We start from the raw sequence: 14,077 nt of genomic DNA, 5'->3' as shown, positions 1-14,077 counted from the left end.
CTGATGCAAATGGAAACAAAAAGAAAGCTGAATAGCTGTACTCATATCAACCAAAATAGATTTTAAACCAAAGACCTTAATAGAAGACAAAAAAAGAAAAGGTGTTACATAAGGATAAAGCGCTCAATTCAAGAAGAGGATACAACATTCAAAAGTATTTATGTATCCAACAAAGGAGCACCTAAATGTTTATAAAGCAAGAATTAACAAATAATAGGAAAATTGACAGTAATACAGTAGTTGGTTACTTTGATACTCCACTTACATCAGTGAATAGATCATCTGCACAGAAAATTACTTGTCAGGCTTGATGTAATTTATATATACATACAGATACACACACACACATATATGAGCATACACTGCTGCTGCTGCTGCTAAGTCACTTCAGTAGTGTCCGACTCTGTGTGACCCCATAGACAGAAGCCCACCAGGCTCCCCCGTCCCTGGGATTCTCAAGGCAAGAACACTGGAGTGGGTTGCCATTTCCTTCTCCAATGTGTGAAAGTGAAAAGTGAAGTCGCTCGGTCGTGTCCGACCCTTAGCGACTCCACAGACTGCAGCCTACCAGGCTCCTCTATCCATGGGATTTTCTAGGCAATAGTACTGGAGTGGCTTGCCATACACACACACACATACATATATATACGAGCATACACACACACACACACACATATATGAGCATACACACATACATAGGATATTCCATTGAAAACCAACAGAGTACACACTCTTTTCAAGTGCACAGGGAATATGCTCCAAGATAGATAATGTGCTGGGCCATAAAACAGTCTCAATAAATTTTGTAAGATTTACAGACAAGCAAAAGCTGAAACAATTCAGCACCACAAAACCAGCTCTTCAACAAATGCTAAAGGATCTTCTTTAGACAGGGAACACAGAAAAACTTTATAAAAACAAACACGGCTCCTCTCGGAGAGAGGGCTGTGGTAAAAGCCGTCCGGAAAATGGCTGCCGCCGCCGCTGCCGCGCTGAGCGGAGGAGGAGGAGGCGAGGAGGAGAGACTGCTCCATAAAAATACAGACTCACCAGTTCCTGCTTTGATGTACCATGTGACTCCCCAGAATACATCTTGCTTCTGTAGACCAGCTCCAACAAGATTCCATGGTAGCTGGAATGTTAGGGCTCAGGGAAGAAAAATCTGAAGAGCAGGCTCTCCAGGGCCTGAAGGACAAACCTTTGAAATTCAAAAGAGTGTAGAAGGATAAGAAAGAAGACAAAGAGGGCAAGCATGAGCCCCTGCAGCCAGCAGCCCACCACTCTGCTGAGCCAGCAGAGGCCGGCAAAGCAGAGACCTCAGAAGGGTCAGGCGCGGCCCCAGCCGTGCCAGAAGCTTCTGCATCCCCCAAGCAGCGGCGCTCCATCCTTCGCGACTGGGGCCCCATGTACGATGACCCCACTCTGCCCAAAGGTTGGACCGAAAGCTTAAGCAAAGGAAATCTGGCCGCTCCCCTGGGAAGTATGATGTGTACTTGATCAATCCCCAGGGAAAAGCCTTTCGCTCTAAAGTGGAGTTGATCACGTACTTCGAAAAGGCAGGGGACACCTCCCTGGACCCTAATAATTTTGACTTCACGGTAACCGGGAGAGGGAGCCCCTCCCGGCGAGAGCAGAAACCACCTAAGAAGCCCAAATCTCCCAAAGCTCCAGGAACTGGCAGAGGTCGGGGACGCTCCAAAGGGAGTGGCACCATGAGACCCAAGGCAACCGCATCAGAGGGCGTGCAGGTGAAAAGGGTTCTGGAGAAAAGTCCTGGCAAGCTGCTCGTCAAGATGCCTTTCCAAGTTGCGCAGAGCAGCAAGGCGGAAGGGGGTGGGGCCACCACCTCGGCCCAGGTCATGGTCATCAAGCGCCCCAGCCGGAAGCGAAAAGTGGAGGCAGACCCACAGGCCATTCCCAGGAAACCAGGCCGAAAGCCGGGCTGTGTGGTTGCTGCCGCCGAGGCCAAAAAGAAAGCCGTGAAGGAGTTGTCTATCCGGTCCGTGCAGGAGACCGTGCTCCCCATCAAGAAGCGCAAGACCTGGGAGACGGTGAGCATTGGGGTGAAGGAGGTGGTGAAGCCCCTGCTGGTGTCCACACTTGGCGAGAAGAACGGGAAGGGACTGAAGACCTGCAAGAGCCCAGGGCGGAAAAGCAAGGAGAGCAGCCCCAAGGGGCGCAGCGGCAGCGCCTCCTCGCCCCCCAAGAAGGAGCACCACCACCAGGTGGAGTCCCCGCAGGCCCCCGCGCCGCTGCTGCCGCCCCCGCCCCCACCCGAGCCCCAGGGCTCCGAGGACCCCGCCAGCCCCCCGAGCCCCAGGACTTGAGCAGCAGTGTCTGCAAGAGGAGAAGATGCGGAGAGCAGGCTCGCTGGAGAGCGACAGCTGCCCCAAGGAGCCTGCTAAGACTCAGCCCGCGCTCGCCGCTGGGGCCCCGGCCACAGAAAAGTACAAACACGGAGGGGAGGGAGAGCGCAAAGACATTGTCTCATCCTCCATGCCAAGGCCAAACAGAGAGGAGCCTGTGGACAGCCGGACGCCCGTGACCGAGGGAGTTAGCTGACTTTATGCAGAGCGGATTGCAAAGCAAACCAACAAGAATAAAGGCAGCTGTTGTCTCTTCTCCTTATGGGTAGGGCTCTGACAAAGCTTCCTGATTAACTGAAGTAAAAAATATTTTTTTTTCTTTCAGTAAAAAAAAAAAAAAACACAAAACAGCAAAGTAAATGGCTGTGGGATCATCCTTATAAATACTTTAAATGTAAATGGGTTAAATACTCCAACCAAAAGACAAAGACTGTCTAAATGGATATAAAAACAAGACCCCTGTATATGCCGTCTACAAGCGACCCACCTCAAACCTAGGGACACATACAGACTGAAACTGAGGAGCTGGAAAAGATATTTTAGGCAAATGGAGACCAAAAGAAAGCAGGAGTAGCAATACTCATATCAGAAAATAGACTTTGAAATAAAGACCATAATAAGAGACAAAGAAGGACAGTACATAGTGATCAATGGCTCAATCCAAGAAGAAGATATAACAATTACATATGTACCCAGCATTGGAGCAACTCAGTACGTAAGGCAAATACTAACAAGTATGAGAGGGGAAATTAACAACAACACAGTAATAGTGGGGGGTCTTTAGTACCCCACTCAAACCTATCGATAGATCAACCAAATAGAAAATTAGCAAGGAAACAAGCGTTAAATGATACAGTGGACCAGTTAAACCTAATTGATATCTGCATTTCACCCAAAAACAATAGATTTCGACCTTTTCTCAAGTGCACATGGAACAGATAGATTACATCCTGGGTCATATATCTAGCCTTGGTAAATTTTATAAAATTGAAATAATTTCAAGCATCTTTTCTGATCACAATGCAGTAAGATTAGATGTCAGCGACACCAAAAAAATACTATTAAAAACACAAATTTATGGAGGCTAACCAACATGCTTCTGAATAACCAACAGATCACCATGGAAGAAATAAAAAAGGAAATCAAAATATGCATAGAAACAAGTGAAAATGAAAACATGACAACCCAAAACCTATGGGATTCAGTAAAAGCAGTGCTTAGAGGGAGATTCATAGCAATACAAGCCTATCTTAGAAACAAGAGAAACATCAAATAAACAACCTAACTTTATACCTAAAGCAACTAGAAAAAGAGCAGTAGAACCCCAAAGTTAGTAGAAGGAAAGAAATCCTAAAAATCAGAGCAGAAATAAATGAAAAAGAAATGAAGGAGACTGTAGCAAAAATCAATGAAACTAAATGCTGGTTCTTTGAGAAGATAAATAAAATAGACAAACCATTAGCCGGACTCATTAAGGGAAAAAGGCAGAAGAATCAAATCAGCAAAATTAGAAATGAAATGGAGAAATCACAACAGACAACACAGAAATACAAAAGTCATAAGAAACTGCTGCTGCTGCTTCTGCTAAGTCACTTCAGTTGTGTCCGACTCTGTGCGACCCCAGAGACGGCAGCCCACCAGGCTCCCCCATCCCTGGGATTCTCCAGGCAAGAACACTGGAGTGGGTTGCCTTCTCCAATGCTTGCAAGTGAAAAGTGAAAGTGAAGTCGCTCAGTACTATGAGCAATTATATGCCAATAAAACAGACAAGTTGGAAGAAACAGACAAATTCTTTGAAAAGTATAGCCCTCCAAGACTTAACCAGGAAGAAATAGAAAATCTGAACAGACCCATCACAAGCACGGAAATTGAAACTGTAATCAGAAGTCTTTAACAGACAAAAAAGGCCAGGACCAGATGGCTTCACAGGTAAATTATACCAAAAATTTAGAGAAGAGCTAACACCTGTCCTACTCAAACTCTTCCAGAAAATTTCAGAGGAAGGTAAACTCCCAAACTCATTCCATGAGACCACCATCACTCTAATACCAAAACCAGACAAAGACGCCACAAAAAAAGAAAACTACAGGCCAATATCACTGATGAACATAGATGCAAAAATCCTCAACAAAATTCTAGCAAACTGAATCCAACAGTGTATTAAAAAGATCATACATCATGACCAAGTGGGCTTTATCCCAGGGATGTAAGGATTCTTCAGTATTCACAAGTCAGTCAATGTGATACACCATATTAACAAATTGAAAGATAAAAACCATATAATTATCTCAATAGATGTGGAGAAAACTTTTGACAAAATTCATTTTTGTCAACACCCATTTATGATGAAAAAAAAAAGTCTCTAGAAAGCAGGCATAGAAGGAACATACCTCAACATAATAAAAGCCATATGCAACACACCCACAGCAAATATCCACAATGGTGAAAAATTGAAAATATTTCCCCTAAAATCAGCAACCAGACAAGGGTGCCCACTCTCACCACTACTATTCAACATAATTTTGGAAGTCCTAGTCACAGCAATCAGAGAAGAAAAAGAAATAAAAGGAATCCAGATTGGAAAAGAAGTAAAACTCCCACTGTTTGCAGATGACATGATCTTCTATATAGAAAACCCTAAAGATACCACCGAAAATTGCGAGAGCTTATCAATTAATATAGTAAAATTGCAGTATATAAAGCTAGCACACTGAAATCCCTTGCATTCCTAAACACTAACAATGAAAAAAACAGAAATTAAGGAAACAATCCCATTCACCATTGCAACAAAAAGAATAAAATACTTCGGAATAAATGTACCTATAAAAACAAAAGACCTACATATGGAAAACTATAAAACACTGATGAAAGAAATCAAAGATGACACACATAGATGGAGAAATATACCATGTTTGTGGATTGAAAGAATAAATATAGTGAAAATGAGTACACCAATCAAAGCAATCTGTAGATTCAATACAATCCCTATCAAGCTGCCTATGGTATTTTTCATGGAACGGGAACAAATAATTTCACAATTTGTATGGAAACACAAAAGACCTCGAATAGCCAAAACAATCTTGAGAAAGAAGAATGGAGCTGGAGGAATCAATCTGCCTGACCTCAGATGACACTATAAAGCAGCTACAGTCATCAAGATAGTATGGTACTGGCAAAAAGACAGAAATACTGATCACTGGAACAAAATAGAAAGCCCAGAGATAAACCCACACATCTATGGACTCCTTATCTTTGACAAAGGAGGCAAAAATATACAATGGAGAAAAGACAGTCTCTTTAGCTAGAGGTGCTGGGAAAACTGGTCAACCACCTGTAAAAGAATAAAACTAGAACGCTTTCTAACATACACAAAAATAAACAAAATAGATTAAAGGTCTAAATGTAAGATAGAAACTGTGAACCTCTTAGAGGAAAACATAGGTAGAACACTCTCTGACATAAATTACAGCAAGATCCTTTATGACCCACCTCCCATAATAATGGAAATAAAACCAAAAATAAACAAATGGGACCTAATTAAACTTAAAAGCATTTGCACAATGAAGGAAACTATAAGCAAGGTGAAAAGGCAGCCTTCAGATTGGGAGAAACTAATAGCAAATGAAACAACTGACAAGATATTAATCTCCAAAATATACCAGCAGCTCATGAAGCTCAATGCCAGAAAAATGAACAATCCAATCAAAAAGCGAGCTAAAGAACTAAACAGACATTTCTTCAAAGAAGACATATAGATGGCTAACAAACACATGGAAAGATGCTCAACATCACTCATTATCAGAAAACACAAATCAAAACCACAATGAGGTACCCATCTCACGCCAGTCAGAATGGCTGCCTTCAAAAAGTCTACAAACAATAAATGCTGGAGAGGGTGTGGAGAAAAGGGAACCCTCTAACGCTGTTGTTGGGAATGCAAACTAGTACATCCACTATGGAGAATAGTGTGGAGATTCCTTAAAAAAAAAACTGGATATAGAACTGTCATATGACCCAATAATCCCAGTGCTGGGCATATACACTGAGGAAATCAAAATTGAAAGAGACACATGTATCCCAGTGTTCATTGTAGCTCTGTTTACAGTAGCTAGGACATGGAAACAACCTCAATGTCCATCAGCAGATGAATGGATATGGAAGTTGTGGTACATATACACAATGGAATAATACTCAGCTATAAAAAAAGAACACATTTGAGTCAGTTCTAATGAGGTGGATGAAACTGGAGCTTGTTATACAGAGTGAAGTAAGTCAGAAAGAGAAACTTAAAACATATGTATGGAATTTAGAGAGACGGTAACAATGACCCTATATGCAAGATAGCAGAAGAGACACATGTAAAGAACAGACTTTTGGACTATGTGGGAGAAGTTGAGGGTGGGATGATTTGAGAGGATAGCATTGAAACATGTATATTACCATATGTAAAATAGATGACCAGGGCAAGTTCAATGTATGAAGCAGGGCACTCAAAGCTGATGCTCTGGGACAACTCAGAGGCATAGTGTGGGGAGGGAGGTGACAGGGGATGTGGGGATGCCTGTGGGGATCCATGGCTGATTCATGTTGATATATGGCAAAAACCACCACAATATTGTAAAGGAATTAGCTCCAATTAAAATAAAAGATTTAAATCATAATGAGCATCTTTTCCTATTATAACAGTATGAAACTAGAAATCAGTTATAAGAAGAAAAATGGAAAAAACACAAACATAAACAACTTGCTACTAAGCAAATATTAGGTCACTTGAAGAAATCAAAGAGGAAATTCAAAAATACCTCGGGACAAATGAAAATGGAAACACAATGATCTAAAATCTTTGCATTGCAGCAAAAGCAGTTCTGAGAGGGAATTTTGTGGTGATACAGGCATATATCAAGAAGTAAGAAAAATCTCAAACAATATAACCTTATATCTAAAGGAACTGGAAAAGAAGAATCAGCAAAGCTCAAAATTAGTAGAAAGAAGAAATTAGTGAAGATCAGAGCAAAAATAAATGAAAAAGAGACTTAAAAAACAATAAAAAAGATCAGTGAATCTAAGAGCTAGTTTTTTTTAAGATAAAATTTATAAACCTTTAAGCCAGACTCATCAAGAAAAAGAGAAAGTTCCCAAATAGAATAAGAAATGAAAGAGAAGTTATAACTGACACCACAAGAATACAAAGGACCGTAAGAGATTACTAAGAACAATTATACACCAGCAAATTAGACAATTTAGAAGAGATACATAAATTCTTAAAAACAAACAATCTTCTAAGAATGGATTAAGAAAAAAAATAGAAAATCTGAACAGTCCAATTACTAGAAATGTAATTGAATTGTATGCTAAGTCATTTCAGTCACGTCCAACTCTTTGCGACCCCATGGACCATAGCTCACAAGTCCATGGGATTCTTCAGGCAGGAATACTGAAGTGGGTTGCCATGCCCTTTTCCAGGGGATCTTCCTGACCCAGGTATCGAATCTGGGTCTCCCACATTGCAGGCAGATTTTTTTTTTTTTTTTTTTTTACCATTTGAGCCACCAGGAAAAAAAACTCTGAACAGACAAAAGTCTAGGAGCAGATAGCTTCACAGGTGACTCTACTAACATTTAAAGGAGAGTTCTTAGCTATCCTTCTCAAAATATTCCAAAAAATTGAAGAGGAAACACCCTCAAATTTGTTCTATGAAATTAGATTTATCCTGATTCTAAAACCAGACAAACACACTGGAAGAAAAGAAAATTACAAACCAATATCCCTGATGAATATAGATGCAAAATTTTTCTTAACAAAATAGTAGCAAAATAAGTTCAACAATACATTAAAAGGATCATGGACCATGATCAAGTGGAATTTACCCCAGAAACGAAAGGATGGTTTAGTATCCATGAATTAATTTAATATGATACACTACATTAGTAGGAGGAAAGATACAAATCATTTAATCATCTCAGTTGATGCAGAAAGAGCAGTTGACAAAATCCAACATACAGTTATGATAAACACTCAACAAAGTGGGTATATCCAACATAATAAAGGCTATGTATAACAAACCCACAGCTATTAATAACATCATATTCAGTTAAGAACTGAAGGCTTTTCCTTTAAGATCAGAAATAAGACAGGATGCTCACTCTCACAACTTTTATTCAACATTGTATTGGAATGACTGCCACAGCAGTCAGACAGGAAAAGGAGATAAAAGGCATCCAAATCGAAGAGGAAAAAGTAAAACTGTCATATTTACAGATAATATGATACTGCATTTAGAAAACCCTAAAGACAAAGACATTGGTGAGAGAAATTGAAAACAACACAGAACCCTGAATTTTCATTGGAAGGACTAATGCTGAAGCTGAAGCTCCAATACTTTGGCCACCTGATGCAAGGAGCTGACTCATTTGAAAAGTCCCTGATGCTGGGAAAGATTTGAGGGCAGGAGGAGACGGGAGCGATAGAAGATGAGATGGTTGGATGGCCTCACCGACTCTTTGGACATGAGTTTGAGCAAACTGTGGGAGACAGTGAAAGACAGAGAAGCCTGGCATGCTGCAGTCCATGGGGTCTCAAAGAGTTGGACACGACTAAGTGGCTGAGCAACAGCAACAAGAAGGAAAGATATTCTGTGCTTATATATTGAAAGAATTAATATTTTTAAATGTCCATATTGCCCACATCTATCTTCAGATGTAATGAATCTCTATCAAAATATCGGTGGCATTTTTTACAGAACTGGAAAAAATAATCCTATAATTTGCATGGAAATATAAAAGACCCTGAATATACAATCTTAAGAAAGAACAAAGATACTATATGGTTTCGATATCCGTGGAATCTAGAAAACAAAATAAACGAACAAACAAAACAAAATAGAAAGAGACTCATAGATACAGTAGTCATCAGAAGGGAGGGGATTTGAGGGGAATGGGAAAAATGGGTGAAAGGAGTACAGTCTTTCAGTTAGAAAATAAATAAATCATGGGGGGTATAATGTGCAGCATGGAAAATATAGTCTAACTTTGTGTGGTAACATGTTTACTAGATTTACAGTGATCAATTTGTAGTGTAAATGTTGATTCCCTATATTGTACACTGAAATGAATATAATGTGTCAACTATACTTCAGTTAAAAAAAAAAGGATGTTGTTCTTTTGAGTATTAATTATTTCCCTCTCTTTATTTTTCCAGTTTGAACTTCCCAGGAAAATACATGTGCTTGGAAAAGCCCAATCTAAGCCATATTTTGTCATCGTTTCTATACAGTTCTGTAGCCTCTAAGAAAGTAGCCATAGAAAGTGATGTTATTTGATCATATTTTACTGTGATAATCATGTGACTGAACTTCTCAGGGCAAATCTTGCTGTATTAGATTTAGCATCAGCAATGTAGAATTGTCATTGGTAGTTAAAAAATGGTATTTTGCATTCTGGTTGATGTTTATAGTCAACTGTATTTCTGTACCAGTTTGGTAAAGGAAATTTACTAAATTAGTAGAGTTCTGAGATGATAGTCTAAACTTCTAAACTTTAAGATTTCTTTCTCATCTCCTTATAGCACAGTGAAATGTTAGTCATTGAAGGCCAGTAAGGAAAGGAAAGGAAATGAAAGGAAAAAAGTACATTTAAATAAAGCAAGGAGTAACTAATGGGTGATTTCATTTCCTCATTTTATTCTGCAACCTTTATAAAAAGAAAGCTAGTAAAATATTGTAGCAGATTAGCTATTATGGGATTCCCTGGTGGCTCAGATGGTAAAGAGTCTGCTTGCAATGTGAGAGACCCAGGTTTGATCCCTGGGTCAGGAAAATCCCCTGGAGAAGGGAATGGCAACCCACTCCAGTATTCTTGCCTGGAAAATGCCATGGATGGAGGAGCCTGAAAGGCTACAGTCTGTGGGGTCACAAAGAGTTGGACATGACTGAGCAACTTCACTTTCCTTTTTTTTCAGTCATGTGTATATAAAGTGATACGTAAAAGTAGAAGTGAGATAACTGATTATATATTCTAAAGACTCTTTTCAATGTAGAGCACCCTGGAAATGCTTTGTGATTTCAAAGCTGTTCTCAGCTTTTGTCTAAAAGGTAAAAAAGACAAAGAAAGGACTAAGAAAGACAACTGTCAAGACATTTCACAACTCTTTCAAAACAATGTCTGAAATTCTTATGGCAATTTCTTAGAGTTTCAGTAAGCTTTTTATATTAAGAAAATAACTGGTATAGCATCAAGACCTTGTCCACTGACATTAGGGAAAACCTTTAACCCTATTGGCAGACTCGGGTGTTAAGGCCTATGTCTTATGATTTCAGTGGTAAATAGCCTTTTTCTAAGATCATGAAATCACTGAACAGAAGTGTGACTTGTTGCATTTGGATTGATTGAACTGTGCTGATCATGGCATTATCATTAGTCGACCTAAACAGGGGTGTGTTCACCATCAGCCATATTTTTACAAAAATAAGCTTTACCATTGTTTTTCTGAATTAAAACAGTAATACATACCACTTTAGGATACCTTATGCAACATAGGAAGTGTAAAGAAAAGACAAATATCATCTAGAGTCTCAGAGCCTAAAAATAAACTATTGAGGTATTCTGGTGAATTTCCCACTTCTCTGTCTTTTTTTCTTAAAAAAAGAAAGCCCATAAATGGATTCATATAGCTTATACACTTGTGAATGCTGATTTGCCTCCTATGTTTTCAGAAATCTTTTTATAGTTGCCCATGCTCTACTTTTATGGATGTACTGTAATTTACTTAACTCTCATCTTGATGGATATTAAGGATGTTTCCAAATTTTCTTGATGTTATGAAAGTAAGTGTGCTAAAGATATGTAACACTTGAAGTGGCAGAGAAGGTATTTTAATGCTCATGATATTAATACATATTGCCAACATGTTTTCCAGCACCATTTTATCAATTATTACCGCAGGTAATAATTGTGAGGTGAAAGAATACCCATCTTTCTCCTCACAAACTTGACATCATTATAATTCTAAAATCTTTGGTAATTCAATGGTTGAAAAAAACATCATCTTAATTTTCATTTTTGTGTTAGTGAGGGTAATTCTTTTTTATATTTATTCTGTTGGTCATATTTTTTTTTGGCCATGCCTTGTGGGATCTTAGTTCCCTAACCAGGGACCAAACCCCTGCCCCCAGCAGTCAAAGCACAAAATTCCCTACCAGGCAATTCCCTTTTGTTGGTCATATTTTAACAAATGTGATCATAAACTTAAAAAAAATTGTGCCAATTTTTATTTAGGCTCATCTTAGAACAGGTAAATATGTGTGTGGGTAGTGTTAGTTGCTCGGTCATGTCCAGCTCTTTGCAACCCCAGGGGATCTTCCCTACTCAGGGATCAAATCCAGGTCTCCTGTATTGCAGAATGCTTTACTGTCTGAGCCACCAGGGAAGCCTATTTGTGCGCGTGCGTGCTTGTATGTGTGTGTGTGTGTGTGTGTGTGTGTGTGTGTAGGAGGAACCAATATACTTGATTCACCCAGCCTGAACTCACATTTAAAAGTGTTTGTGATAATAGTACCTAAGCTTTTGTGACAACACTATGCAAAGTACTCTACATCTGAAATCACATCTGCTTCTTTCGGGATCTCTGCAGGAATAGATACTGGAGTTCTCATTCCCATTTTGTAGACGAGAAATAGAGGCACAGATAGACTAGGCAATTTTCCCACAGTCACCCAACCATTTCTTGGTAGTACTGGGATTTGATACAGTGCTATTTACTACTACATTATACTGCTTCCTTGTCTTGAAATTATTTCAAGAGTGTGCTTTTTCTTTTTTTCCACAAAGAGTGAACCTGTATCTGGGTATACACACTGAGTATAAGTGAGAATAAGTGAAACCATTATTGACAGAATAGAATGTGGACCCACTTTATTTGATAAATGTCTTTTGACAGGGTACATACTGATTCTTAGGCACTGGGCTGTGTGCTCGAGATGTGGAAATGAAATGTACATTGCCCCTGGCTTTATAGCATTCACATTTCTGTTGTGATATGTAAGTGTACATGCTCTGTGCCTTCTGTCACATCTTCATGATAGACATGAATCTAAAATCCACTTTTCTCTTGGTACTCTTTGTGGGAGACATCCTGTTTCTGGCCTGGGGATTCCACCCAAAGAAAACCCCTTTGTTTTGCACTCACTGCTTGGTTATGCATTTTTTAGAGTGCAGAATCTTACAGCCTCTACGGTATTAATAGTAACTCAGACTCATGTCTCTCCCTTTCTAGATTTTCAGTTCCTTTTAACTTTTCCTGGTTATCATTTATAGTCTTTCATTTATCTCATTTATACACAGGGGATTTCCCTCTGGTTTATCTAGCTCTGTGTGTCATTCTTTCTGGTCACCCAAGATAAAACCTAGACCTTCCATCAGCTAAACATCCAGTAAAGACATCAGATTATGCTTTCATTTTGAAGAGAAAGTTTCTTTATACCAGAACTTTATTTTGAACTCTGTCTCAGGATGCCATAGATGCTTACTGAGAAAGAAGCTCTGAGACCTCTAAACTCTGGAAGCCAAGCCAAGGACTCCCAAATATGGTGAGCCCTAGCCCATGTTTCGACCAAAAAGGTCTCTCACAGGGAAATACCTTTGCTTTTAGCTTTAACTTACAAATGCCTAAACAGAATCTTATGGTAAACCAACTCCTCAGAGAATCCTAGAATCAAACACCAAGCCTTCTGCTAACTGAGTTACTTTGGCTAACAAATTAGAGATTTGCTGGCCTAAGTGATGAATCTCTAATAGGATTTTGTTTCAGGTATTTTGTTTTTGTTCTGAAAACTGTATCAATTCAGTTTCCCACTGCACTGACAATTATGTTCCTGGCTGATTTTCAGGATTGTTCTTCCTTACTGATTGTCAATATGACAGGTATTTTCCATCATTTAGATGTGTAATGAATGATTTCAAATGCTTCTCACCAAGACATCCAGTTTTTATAGGATTAATGTTTAACTCCATGTTGAGAACTGGATAACATGTTGAAATTCTTTGTGATACGATTGCTTGTTCTTATTTTTTCTTCTTTAGAACTTTTGTTATATTCAGTGAATCCCTGCTTTACACAGAACTGCAGGTCTGTAAACATGACCATATAAACTGAAACTGCAAAGCAATCTAATAATAAATGCCAAAACTACTGTTGTTCTATGACCTTTAAATTTTTGTCAAAACATTAAAAACTCTCTTATTGTCAGAAAGAAATGTATTAGGAAATGAAAAAAAGAGTAAAATTAATATTTAATACATGATAAAACCTTAAAAACATTGAGAATTGGTGAATTTTATCAAGAGCAGTTTGAAAAATGCTTGCCTTTTCTTGTTATATAACTTTGAATACAGAGCATGCATCTTGTCTATTCCTTGGTGAACTGTCATACTCCTTTCTAAGATCTAATCAGCTCCCAGCACTTTCATGTCTTGAACTATCCTTTATGCTTATATTGTCATGAACTGTCTGCAAGAGTTGCTTTCATATGAAGTTATTTTTGCCAGTCACTTCTTCTGGGACATCTTCATTTTTGTCACAGCCACCTCGTTGTCCTCATGTATGCCAATAAGTTCACTTTTACTAAGTTCTTCTGACTGTATATCTAGAGTCTCTTGAATGGCAGTGATGTTTACATTCCACAGTTAGCTTTTCTATAATGCCAGTTACTGTCTATT

General features: G+C 39.0%; 1 protein-coding gene and 1 pseudogene across 4 annotated transcripts in view; both read left to right on the top strand.

The window, feature by feature from the left end:
- Window positions 1–14,077, top strand: part of CD47 (CD47 molecule) — a 63,000-nt gene that overhangs the window by 26,431 nt on the left and 22,492 nt on the right. The gene's annotated exons all lie outside the window — the stretch shown is intronic.
- On the top strand, window positions 1,126–6,896 carry LOC129551276 (methyl-CpG-binding protein 2 pseudogene; annotated as a pseudogene).

The sequence above is a fragment of the Moschus berezovskii genome, chromosome 1 (genome assembly GCF_049115385.1).
Source record: "Moschus berezovskii isolate FMDL1 chromosome 1, NW_MosBer_1.0, whole genome shotgun sequence".
Lineage (NCBI taxonomy): Eukaryota > Metazoa > Chordata > Mammalia > Artiodactyla > Moschidae > Moschus > Moschus berezovskii.
Note: the sequence above shows the minus strand (reverse complement) of the source record. Positions and strands in the feature narration are given on the sequence as shown.